The following is a 12,190-nucleotide window of genomic DNA, read 5'->3' as shown; positions in this document are numbered from 1 at the left end:
TCAATCAATCAGCACAGACGGTTGAGTGTAAAAGCCTTCAAACGATGGGGGGAGATAGGGGTCTGAGACAATAAAAGTGCATTAAAGGGGTTTTTTAATCTACTGGACTGAGGAAAGTTGAGTGTTTTAAATAAGGAGATAGCCGGGAAAAATCCAGGCTGGGTCTATAGGAATCCATGAAAGTGAAGGGAGGTCACATGTGTAATGACATCATAATACAAATACATGATGGTGTCGTCGTGTGTGATGTCATCCTGGGTACTGTCAGGCACCTATGCCAGGGTCTGCCCGTTATTGTTTGGGGCGCCTGCCAAAGAAGGGGCCTTTCTCTTTCTTTAGCCATCTTTTTAGAACATCTTACTGCGGCTGCTTTATATAATCAGCCCCGTTAGCTATAAATTATATCAACTGCAGCTTGTCTTCAGTGTGTTCATTGCCTGATCGAATCCAGGAACCTGTCGCGTTAATTCTGGCACTACATCGGTTTGGCCAAAATTGTCATATATATTTAAGACCAGGATATTTGACGGATAGCATTCAGCCATGTAAAGCTGCCTACACATTGAGAGCTTAACTGCATTTTTGATCAATTGTATCTTACTGCCATTAATCTTCACGGAACCAACCCAAAGAAAGTCATATAATTGGTTTTTGGGGGAGGGGGGATATATTACTATGCCAAGCTACAGTCAAAGGTTTCTTGGTATAATAAAAAGTCTTCAAACCGAAGCTCATAGGTGGGGTTATGGATGAAGGGTGTTTAATTCTGTTTATTTGTATTATGGTGAATTCTTGAGGAAGCAGGATTCCTTCAAGTGAATGGCTTCACCCGCCATTCACGAATGAAAACAGTAAGGGACAGGCAATGGAGAAGTGATGGGATGGCAGGCTCCATGCTGGAGTACTGCTATGTTCTTCCAAGAGAATAAAGCTCCAGGGAGGAAGTCAGCCTTCTGAACTATGCAGTGATTCTAGTCTCAGCATCCAACATTGCTCCCAGGGAGATGTCCATATTGTTGAATTGCTGCTTTTGGCACTCAGTTGGTTCTTGGCCTTTGAAAAGTTGTTTTGCCTGTCATTCGCCTTCTCTGGCTACCTTCTCCAGAGGTGGGCATTGGGTGACCCTATAGCCCAAGGACTCCCAATATTATGCAGCCTATGATTTCAAAACTGAGAGCTTCTGAGAACCATCACATAGATGTCGCAGTTGGCAACATGGTGCTTTGGCCACCATGGCATGAGTGCCTCTCTCCAGATGGGACAAGCAACATCAAATTATTATTTTTTTTATGTCCAAGCTTTCACAAGACTGCCAATGATTTGGCTTTCCCAGCCAAATCCTTGAGAAATTGTGGTTGAGAGTACCAACATCTTGTGCAATATTCTTAGCCTAACACAGTTTGGATGAAACATAAGCAAATTGGGCCTTCAGTCTTAGAGCTGCTCAGAGATGTGATTGCTTGGCAAATCGTAAATCAAGTTGTGTCTTCAGTTGTAGAGGGTCAAGCCATCGTCATGTGTTGATTGGAGCTGGCAATGCACAAGCTGCCCAGGTTTTTGGGGTAAGACAGAGAGCCAGCATGGGGTAACAGATTAGCAATAGGGAGCTTCTGATTCAAGTCCTCCCTCATTGGGTGATTTAAGGCCACTTGCTCACTTTCAGCCTAACTTACTTCACAGGGTAGTTGCTGTAAGGAAGATGTGAGGAAGGAGTGAGATACAAATCTCTATAAATACAGATATGAATAGGCAAGAAGGTTAATTATTGTGGAAAGCTGGTGTGATATACAGGTAGTCCTCGCTAAATGACCATTTGTTTAGCAATGGTTCAGACTTACAACAGTGCTGGAAAACGCAGCTTACAACTGGTCCTCACACCTACAACCATTGCAGCATCCCCGCAGACATGCAATCACCATTTTTTACCTTCCCAGCCAGCTTTTGGCAATCAAAATCAATGGGGAACCACATGATTCGCTTAATGACAACTGGTTTGCTTAACGACCTCTGCAAAAATGGTCATAAAATTGGTTCAAATTCACTTAATGACCGTATCATTTAGCAATCGAAATTCTGGTCCCAATTGTGGTCATTAAGCGAGGACTACCTGTAACGTGGAAGATGCTGAACTAGGAATGGGAAGACCCTGGTCCATCCACCCTCAGCCACGGACGCTCGCTGGCAGAGTTTGGGCCAGCCTCTCTCTGCCCAACTATCTCGTAGGGTTGTTGTGGGAAAAGATAGAAGGAAGGACTGTATGTGCTCCCAGATGAAAAGTAGAATACAACTCTAACAAATAAGACAGCAGCGAACGCCAAGTCCAGTCCAAGGGCCAGGAATTCAACCCACAGTTAATGTCCAAAGCATTGCAATAAGCCCTGTTAGATATCTAAATCAGAACAGAGTTTTAGTAATATGGATTGAATTTACTGCAGTGAATAATTTCTTTCAATTTATATTGTGTTGACCATGGTCTTTGTTGCTCAATTTTTGTTTAAGTTTAATAGCGATTTTTAGTCTCTTAACATGACATATATAATTTATCTAAATATTCAGAACTACTTACTAATATTTTAGGGAGCTGTAACTTCCATGGCGTTCTTAAATTCCTAGCTAACTTATCTCTATTACAGTCTTTTACTCTTTTTTTTAATGTTTCATCTTATATTTGTTTAGGCACTTTTCTTTACTTGTTGGGTATTTTAAGGGTATGACCCAGAAAGTCACAATGGCAGCCTCAACAGTGTGATCACAGCTCCACCCATCCTTTATGTGTGTCGATTTATTTATTTTTATTTAGTTATTCAATTTCTATAGCCACCCATCTCAGCAAGTGACTCTGAGCAGCTTACAACAATAAAAACTATAAAACAATTAAAACAACTTCAATTAAAACAATTATCTCTGTTGTAAACCACCCAGAGTCCCCCCTTTGGGGGGAGATGGGCGATGGCTAAATTTAATAAATAAAATAAAATACAAAATAAATATACATGGCCACCAAGTAAGCAATGCATGGATGTTAATATAACCAAGAAATGGGACCATTCACACGCTCAGGGTCCCAGACCCAGGCACATAACCAGGTCTTCAAGGCCTTACGAAAGGCCAACAGGGTTGGGGACATCCTAATCACTGTTATGGCCGCATCTTGACATTTTTGACCACACCCTGCAGACCCCCTTAACTGGCTATCTGTTTCTAGCAAACATGGTCAGTGTGTTCTCCAGGAGTTGGAAAAATAGAATTGTCATATGTCACAGGTTGCCAACGTATGCTATAGATACTGTGGGACAACAGTTCCCATCATTCATCAGCATTGGTCATGTCTATTGCTGGTGGGAGCTGGAGTTAGAATCTGGATGGCTACATATTGCCCATTGTAATTCCAGAATATTTATTACCTCTTGACTCATACAGGCCTATCCTTGCCAGACTGGATTCCACACAGAGGAAGGAGAAGAATTTTGCTAGACAACTTACCCTGAATTTCCAGAAAGATATTCTGCATAACCAGGATTTAGTTAACTTATATGCAGTGGAGCACATTTGTCTCACTGAGTTCCAGACTTCCTTTCTCTTCTTTGCAGTGTTTTATGAAAAACTTATAAAATGCAAGCTTCCTTTTGGATTTCAAAGAATAGAAATAAATGATTACGACAGCAAAGTCATTGTTCACTCCACTCTTAGCATTTGTTCCAAGAATCCTGCCTTGTAAACAGCAGCTTGACAGGATGGCAAAGGATACCTCCCCCCCCCAATGGAAAAATTAATGCCTCTCAAACTCCTTCAGACAGACTCAGAGAATGCAATCAATTCTAAAATCAATGTAAGCCACAAAACACAGGTGGATAACTTTAAGGTTCCACTGATCTTGTGCTATCAGACAGATTTACCTTGTTGATCTTCATTGGAATCAGGGCACCCTCAAGATTCTGATCTTTACTCTTAAGATATATGAGCTTCTGACCATGTGCAAATTATTGGCTACCATATTTAAATAAAATTGAAGAAGACTCCTCCGATGAGGAAGATAGGTCATCTCAACCAATCTTATGCATCAGATGAGCCCTTCCTAATCTAACATTTGGGGTGAAATCAGTCTCCACCAGTCAAGGACCTCTAACCAGTGTCTAGGCTAACTAGCTCATGTGAGTGGTGAGTCACTGGCTTGCCCCAAATAGGTTGTTTACAAGTGAGGGTGTTTTAGGAATAAAAATCTACTCAGCAGTGACTCAAGCAGCCAGGCCCAGCTTGATGATCACCAGCAGATTAAGGGTAGGGGAGCTGAAGCTGCACCAGATCATATCCAAAGACTCCTATTTCTCTGGGATTCCATTTCTGGAATGACAGCATCAGCATTTTAGGGATTTTGAAGACAAACTTAGAAATTTAACTTATGTTAGGGTTACTATCTGGAGGCTGTGAAAATCCAGAAGACTATTAAAAAGCATCAAAGACTTGGATGTTCTGTAACTCTCTGCTGCCCATTTAATTACCATATTGGTTATGTAGTCTATGCATGATAGTTTGAAACCTTGCATTCATATTTTTTAATGAATAATACTGCAGCCCCTTCTGAATCCCCTGAGAGAAGGATAAATCTGATTTTTAAGTGAAGGTTCTGGATATAATAACCAGGCTGAAAAATGTCCTGTGATTTGTCAGTTGACCTTAAAGCAGCCTGGTCACCATGTTCTCCACTAGAGCAAAGTGCCCGCTGGCTATATTTTGTGCTTTTAAGTACTCCGTATGTAAATCCCAGCATTTGACATTCTCCAAATTAAGGGAGTTAATGAGTATGTCAGGAGAATCACCGGTAAGAAAGTATTGCACTGTTTGGATTTGGGGGGAACCCAGGTTGGCAGAAGCTGTTTGGGATAATGCCTGGTCATGGGGCTGATGCCAATGATGCAACAATGCAAGTGGATGACAACATGGGTCACCTTGAGGGAGCAGCAATCCAAAACTCTCAAGTCACAGGAATGGAGTTGGTCTGCTCATGTTTCTAATAAGGCATGATGGAGCAGAACTAGTATTATCTGGACTGCCAGCTTGATTTGTTAAATTAGACCATGGCTAGCTGAACCCTGCAAGGAAGCTACAGTTTGCCACATCCAGATGCTTTGCATCCCTTCAGTGGCTTCCAGCACTTTTGATGGAAGGGGCAGAGAAGGCTACCTGAACATTGCAAATTGAAGTAGCATGGTAGCTTGGCTTTGTTCTTTAGAATTAGCTTCAAAGGGATGTTTGCTCAAAGCTTTCTTGGAGACGAGCATCCCATTCAAAGCTTTGCATGACACTAATGGTAGCAAGCACCTGAGTTTATTTGCAGCCAGATCTGCAATGAATCAAAGTGCCTGGGAGAAGAGAGAGTAAGAAAGATGACTTTAATAGAGGTAGGCCAAATCTGTTATCAAAGCAATGAGAGAAATGTATCTGAAGCCCAAAACAAGCAAAAAGTATGCATAAGGATACTCAGACACTTCCCTAATCCACATGAGTATAAAAAGGGAAGGAGGCACAGTACAACCAGACTTGTAAGATTCTGTGATTATAGCCAGTCTCCATAAAAGTAGTCTTAGCCTTCCTATGATGTTGATTCTTGGTCTGGTCTACCTGGTGGGGCTGACAGATGTGCTAGTACATACTCCCAGGCAGAGGCTTGAAGTCAGCCAGAAGAGGACAAGAAGAAACTTACCTTAACACCTGTGGATCTCTCAACCATTTTCTTCCACCTCAGACTGAGAATAGGCAGTCTGGTGCCTTCCAGATGTTTTGGACATCCTTCAGAATCCTTGACGAATGGCTGATTTGGCCGGAGCTCTTGTGAGCTAGTCTAAAACATCTGGAGATCAGGTTGTCTGCTTGATTTAGAGCATCCTTTCACAATCTGGACTGCGAACCAACTAATGATCCCCTGAATCTGTCTGTTTTCTTAGCCCTGTGTCTGCCACATTTCCCAATCCTTTGTCATCTTTCTCTGCTTTGGAATTCCTCCTCCTCCTCCTCCTCCTCCTCCTCCTCCTCCTCCTCTTCTCTCCCATCCTCAACCTTCTCTGCTGCCTGAAAAATGTCCTGCTCATCCCAACACCTCTTGCTTTCATCCTTAACCAACCTACTTGTCCTTAATTCTAAATGGGTAGGGAACTGAACTGTATCTTACATCCTCTTTCAAACTCATTATCATGAATTAGGCTAGGATGATAGTTCCTTTCATGCCAAGGAGAGTGGCATTCATTCTGGTGTCCCCCTGCCCCTTTTACTATGTGTCTTCAATGTGATGGAAAAGAAGCTGATTCCCCAATGATTTTGAGAGGAGAAGGGGGCTCTTGTGTTTATTTTAGGTATGAGTTCTCCAAGCTTGTTTCTGGATGTTGAATGTGTCACTGGGAGAGTGGACCCTTTTCCCCACTACTTGGCTTGCAAGTGTCAAAAAACCTGTCCCGGCATAGGGTTTTTTTGCTAACACTTTGCTAACAGCAGTTTTCTCCCTGTTGCTCTACTGATCTGCACTCTGAATTAGCTCTCACTACCTTTTGTTAGCTCCTCAGTACTTTCCAATCATCGCTGGATGTTAATAACCTGAACAGGGCAGAATGTGTACCCTGTTCATCTGATAATTTAACTTACAGTGATATTTGCATCACTTATGAGCATTCATCCTTGGGAGAAGAGCAATGACAAATCTCGATAAAATAGTTAAGAGCAGAGACATCACACTGACAACAAAGGCCCGCATAGTTAAAGCAATGGTGTTCCCCGTAGTAAATATGGCTGCGAGAGCTGGACCATAAGGAAGGCTGAGAGAAGGAAGATCGATGCTTTTGAACTGTGGTGTTGGAGGAAAATTCTGAGAGTGCCTTGGACTGCAAGAAGATCAAACCAGTCCATCCTCCAGGAAATAAAGCCAGACTGCTCACTTGAGGGAATGATATTAAAGGCAAAACTGAAATACTTTGGCCACATCATGAGAAGACAGGACACCCTGGAGAAGATGCTGATGCTAGGGAGAGTGGAGGGCAAAAGGAAGAGGGGCCGACCAAGGGCAAGGTGGATGGATGATATTCTAGAGGTGATGGACTCAACCTTGGGGGAGCTGGGGGTGTTGACGACCGACAGGAAGCTCTGGTGTGGGCTGGTCCATGAGGTCACGAAGAGTCAGAAGCGACTAAACAAATAAACAACAAAAATGAGCATTCATAGCAGTCCGTTAATCATAGCAGGACACTTTCCTTGGACCATGACTTGAAAGAACTCTAGGTCCTCATCTGTGTAGGAACTGAGGACCTGTTTCCATCTGACGGGCCTTATAAGAACATCCTTCACTGAGATTGATGCCACCATCCTTAGTTCAATGCAGCCGCCCAGACTCCCTCTTTTGGGGAGATGTGTGGTAACAAATTTTTAATAAAGAAAGAAAGAAAGAAAGAAAGAAAGAAAGAAAGAAAGAAAGAAAGAAAGGCCACATCCACCCAGGACTTCAGCAACAAGCAAGTGAAACAGAGAAGCTTCTATGTTAAGCAAGGTTTTGTGGAAAACACCGTTAAGAGATTTGTCCAGCGAATTCTCACTAGATATAGCAAATCCCAGCCAGCTGCATTTTGGAAGCCCTCTTCGCTTTTCTTCACTGTCCTCCCGAACAGTAATTTTTATGCTTATTTCGTAAAACAAGATTAAGGTTGTAACCGGTGTGGACAGTGTGGGGGGGAAACTAATACTATCTTTGGCCTTGGGGGGTTGAAAAATAACCCCCTGCATGCCTATGGAACTGGAAAGTCAGCTGGGAACAGAACAGATGCTGTCACTGGAACAGTTCCACTGTCTATTCATTCCTCTTCCTTGTTTTCCTGGACAAGTAACAACGAATGGTTTCCCTGAAGAATAAATTAGCAATTCATCCAGGTTCAGATGAAATGACGTACCAGACCATGGATAAGGAAAGCTAGTGTACAAAATGCAACGGTTACACACTGTCATGAAGCACTCTTCCTGAACCACAATCTAAACTATGTTCTGTATACAGACCAACTGGTAAGCCAGATCACGACATGGCTTAGTGTGTCTTTGAGAACATACCACTGACACTCTTGGAGATCTCCATTCCAGGAGCTCTCCTAGTTCAGGCTGAGCCAGCCTTAGCTCCTCCTGTTCCTTGGCCTTTGAAACTATTTCAAAATAAGTGCGGCTGAATTCTTCTGTGAATACTAACACGGTTTTGATCCACAGATGTTCGATCCAACCTATGCCTTGTGATTAATTAGGAAGGAAGATATTTATGGAGAAAGGCATAAAGCATGCTGTTCTTGAATAGTCCACCATGGTTGAAATTTCACACCCAGTAAATCACTAATGAAAATGTCATTCCCCTGCTGAGTTTACCTGAGCCTCTATTAATCTTGCCGTTTCCATTAGAAACGGAATTACTGTCAGATTTACAACAAAAGAAAAAGCTGCGTGTATGTGTACTTAAATAATTATACTGTAAGGCAAAGAAACTTTTCACAGCCTTCAGATTGGCAAAACATGTGCACCCCTGTTGTGGGATTTTGGGAAGGAACAGCAGACCCTGAGCACAGCTAGGTTTTTGAGAAGGGAGAACAAGCATTTTGGGAGGTGGCCCCAGATATATGAGCTATCCAGGATGAAGTGGTGGAGTTGGTTCATGGAGCAGAAGACTTTCAAATGGCTGATGGTGGTAGATCTGGTGGGTGACTATTGTAGGTAGACTGCTACTGGCTTATATGCTTGATACATCCTCTCACTCCAAACTTACCATGGTATCTCCACACTCTCAGGAACAAACACAATGTATGCTCAACAAGAGGCATGCAGCATCTCAGATACATACAGTATGTGAGTCCTTATTTCAACCATATATGTGAGTTCCATGATCCAGAATATGTTTTCTTCTCAGGAGAAAACATATTCTGGATCATGGTTGAAATAAGAACCTAGGGAGAGGTATGGTAGGAACTTCAACTGGTCAACTGATCAGTTGAACTGGTCAACTGATCAGCCCTTGCTGAAACAACATCTTTATTGGCAATGCTCCTCTATTAACTTGGGCATCTCTCTTTGACCTACAGGAGCTAGCCTGAGTGTTATAGCTTTTGATTTAGCTACATGAATGGTAAAAACAAGGCAAGAGGGTGGACAATGTTGAGACTTTTTTGTGTGCCTAGCTGTATTTTCCGATGCTATCATCTGAGGGGTTAAGGGAAGAATGCAACAATAGGTGTAGAAATGTGGTTTGAAATTAAGGGTTGTTAGCAACACAAAAATGGAACAGCTTGTTTTCTGTTTGTACTGACATGGGTCACTTCCTTCAAATGCCAATCGTCTTGTTTTCAGTTCTCACCAAATGTCCCTGAATCAGGTTGGCTAACCCGTTGATGGTGTTGCTATGGAAGCAATTATAGGAAGATAGATTATAGTGTTTAGAAGCATAATAAATTTCCTTTACCTGATTTATAGGCTGCATCCTTCTTTTTTTCTCTCCCCCCTCTCCTTTTTTCCCCATTGTACAATTTATAATGTTGCCATCTAGCTACCTCAAGCATAAAGAATAACAGAAAAACAAGATTTCCCCAGACTCAGTGGTTTCCCTGCCCCACCCCCACAAAGTGTCAAAAATTGTCAGGCCTAGCCCAAGAACTATGAAGAGTCAGTCCATTCAAACTCCAGTTCTTTATTTGCCCACACCATATAGACAGAATCTTGCCGGACTCAGGCTACTCTACCTATCCTAAGGGGAAATAACCTGGGAGACTCTAGGGTGGGGCTATCCTGAACCTCTTTGTTTTCCCACCAATGCCTCCTGGTCTGTGCCTCCACTTATCTCCTCCACCTCCTTGGAATGTGCTCCCTCCTTCCTGAGAACCAGCGGCACTGCCGAAATCCACCCAAAAATACATTCCCACCTTCTCCAGGTAGCCATTGTGGTACTGAATTAGTGACTCTTTGGAAGCAAAGCCCCAGGCCAGGGGGAGGTCAGAGCTTAAAAGGAATTGCACGACATCCTCAGTATTATCTAATTAACTACAGGTTTGAGCATCTTTTTAAGACTTTTGAGATGCAAACGAAAGCCTTTGCTCTATGCAACCAAAATGTTCTATTCTGGAGCCTCCTTTTTTCATACCACTCTTCTGTTTTGCCCTCTTTGAAGTCTATGCTGTTTTGATTTGGCAAATCTTGGATTTGGGAATCCAGAAGCCATCGTTGTCTGTAATGGTAGGTGGGAAAAACCTTGGGAGACAGGGTGAGGAGACACTGCCAAGGGAATGGTCAGATAAGAGAGGGCTGACATCTGGATAGTGGGCGGGGCAAGAGGCTCAGAAGGGACCATCCCTAGTTTCTCGGGCTGTAAATATGATGTGGGGCGGGGGGAGAGATTTGTACTTTCAGATTTGCAAGATTCTGTCAATGTAGTTTAACAATAAAGTAGAATTAGCTTATCTGGTTGTGTTTCCTGCCTGGTCTGTGTTCTAAGGCTGACATTGTCTCCTCCATCTCTTTCCTCTCTGGTTTCTGTGTTTCCAACCTACTCATTCATAGGGACATGCAATGCTTTGGATTCAAAGGCACAGAGGTGCTTTGCAGTGCACAGACCATCAGTGTGGTCCCTCTCTGCACCTCCTTGAATAAAATGCCTCTTTTCTGGGATCACTGGGAAGGCATCTGTGAGGGCATCAGAGAAAGCATTACAGAGGGCATCTGTGTGGCCCCAGGAAAAGATTCAGCTGCTTTAATGAGTTGCAGACAGGGACCATGTGAATGCCCCCATGTGCTCCAAGGTACCTTTGTGCCTTGAAATCCAGTGTGCTGTATAGTCTTATTTAACAATTAAAATTCACTGTTTATTGTACAGGCAGTCCTCACTTAACAACCATTTGTTTAGTGATGGTTTGGACTTACGACAGTGCTGAAAAAACCAACTTATGACCAGTCCTCACACTTATGACCATTGCAGCATCCCATGGTCATGTGATCACCATTTTTTTACCTTCCTGGCTGGCTTGCTGGCCATGGGGCTGGCCAGCTTGCTGGCCATGTTGGCTGGGGAATTCTGGGAGTTGATGTCCACCCATCTTAAAGTTGCCAAGGTGGAGAAACACTGTTCTAGAGAATACTTTGTTTACATCTCTGGACTTTGCTCTTCTGCCATACATGAGCCCTCTCCTACGATTTTTTTTTCTTCCCAGTACTTTTAATGTTAGTAGATCAATTTCTATCTATCAGATGTGGGTGTTCACCTTTGTATCCATGCAATGTCTCTCCTTGTACTCAAATGTTCACCTGTGGTGGTTTTGTATTCCTGACCTTTCCTTCAGGTCTGAATCCCCCCTCCTTTTCTTTTGTTACGTTTCTCAGACATGATGCTCTAAAAGAACTTTACATTACCCTCAAAGGCACAAACTTGATGGGAATGTTAAGAATTGCCTGCTAGATCAAACCCAGCCCCTTCGACTCCCCAATTCTCCGCAGACTACAAAAAAGAGTGTTCGGATACAACGGATATAGAAAGGACTAAAACAGCACTAGCTCTCTCTGTTAAATATGCTCCAACATCTGCTACTCAACAGAAAATTGCTTCCTATTGAAATCTTGACCTTGAGAGATGGAGAGAAGAGATGCTGCCTAGGGAATGGTCAGATAAGAGACGGCTTAGCCCACAGCTGTATAATGGGTGGGACAAGAGGCTCAGAAGGGACCCTCCCTAGTTTCTCAGGCTGTAAAGGGGACGGTGGGAGATTTGTACTTTCAGACTTGCAAGGTTCCGTCAATGTAGCCTTACAATAAAATAGAATTAGCTCATCTGGTCATGTTTCCTGTCTGGTCCACTTGGGAAGAATTGTACATTTTCCTCTTGCTTGCTTGCTGTTTCTTAAATACACTCTCAGCTTATAGTGCAAGTCACATCCCTGATTCTGCCACCAATTTTAAGATGAGATTGGAGAAAGCCGGTTCCTATAAGCAGTGTCTCAAGTTAAACTAAAGAAAGTATTCAGTCCTCAAGCTAATACCTTGCAGATAGACAATGCAAGATGCTCAACCAGACTGAAATAAAAGGAGAGGTATTGTTTTAATTGAAATGGAAATTTTATCTCCATCATAAGGAGTAAAAAGAATGATATAAATGGACAATCAACGTGGAGAAGGAGAGGAATAACCTTGTTCTGGTCAAACT

The sequence above is a fragment of the Candoia aspera genome, chromosome 14 (genome assembly GCF_035149785.1).
Source record: "Candoia aspera isolate rCanAsp1 chromosome 14, rCanAsp1.hap2, whole genome shotgun sequence".
Lineage (NCBI taxonomy): Eukaryota > Metazoa > Chordata > Lepidosauria > Squamata > Boidae > Candoia > Candoia aspera.
Note: the sequence above shows the minus strand (reverse complement) of the source record.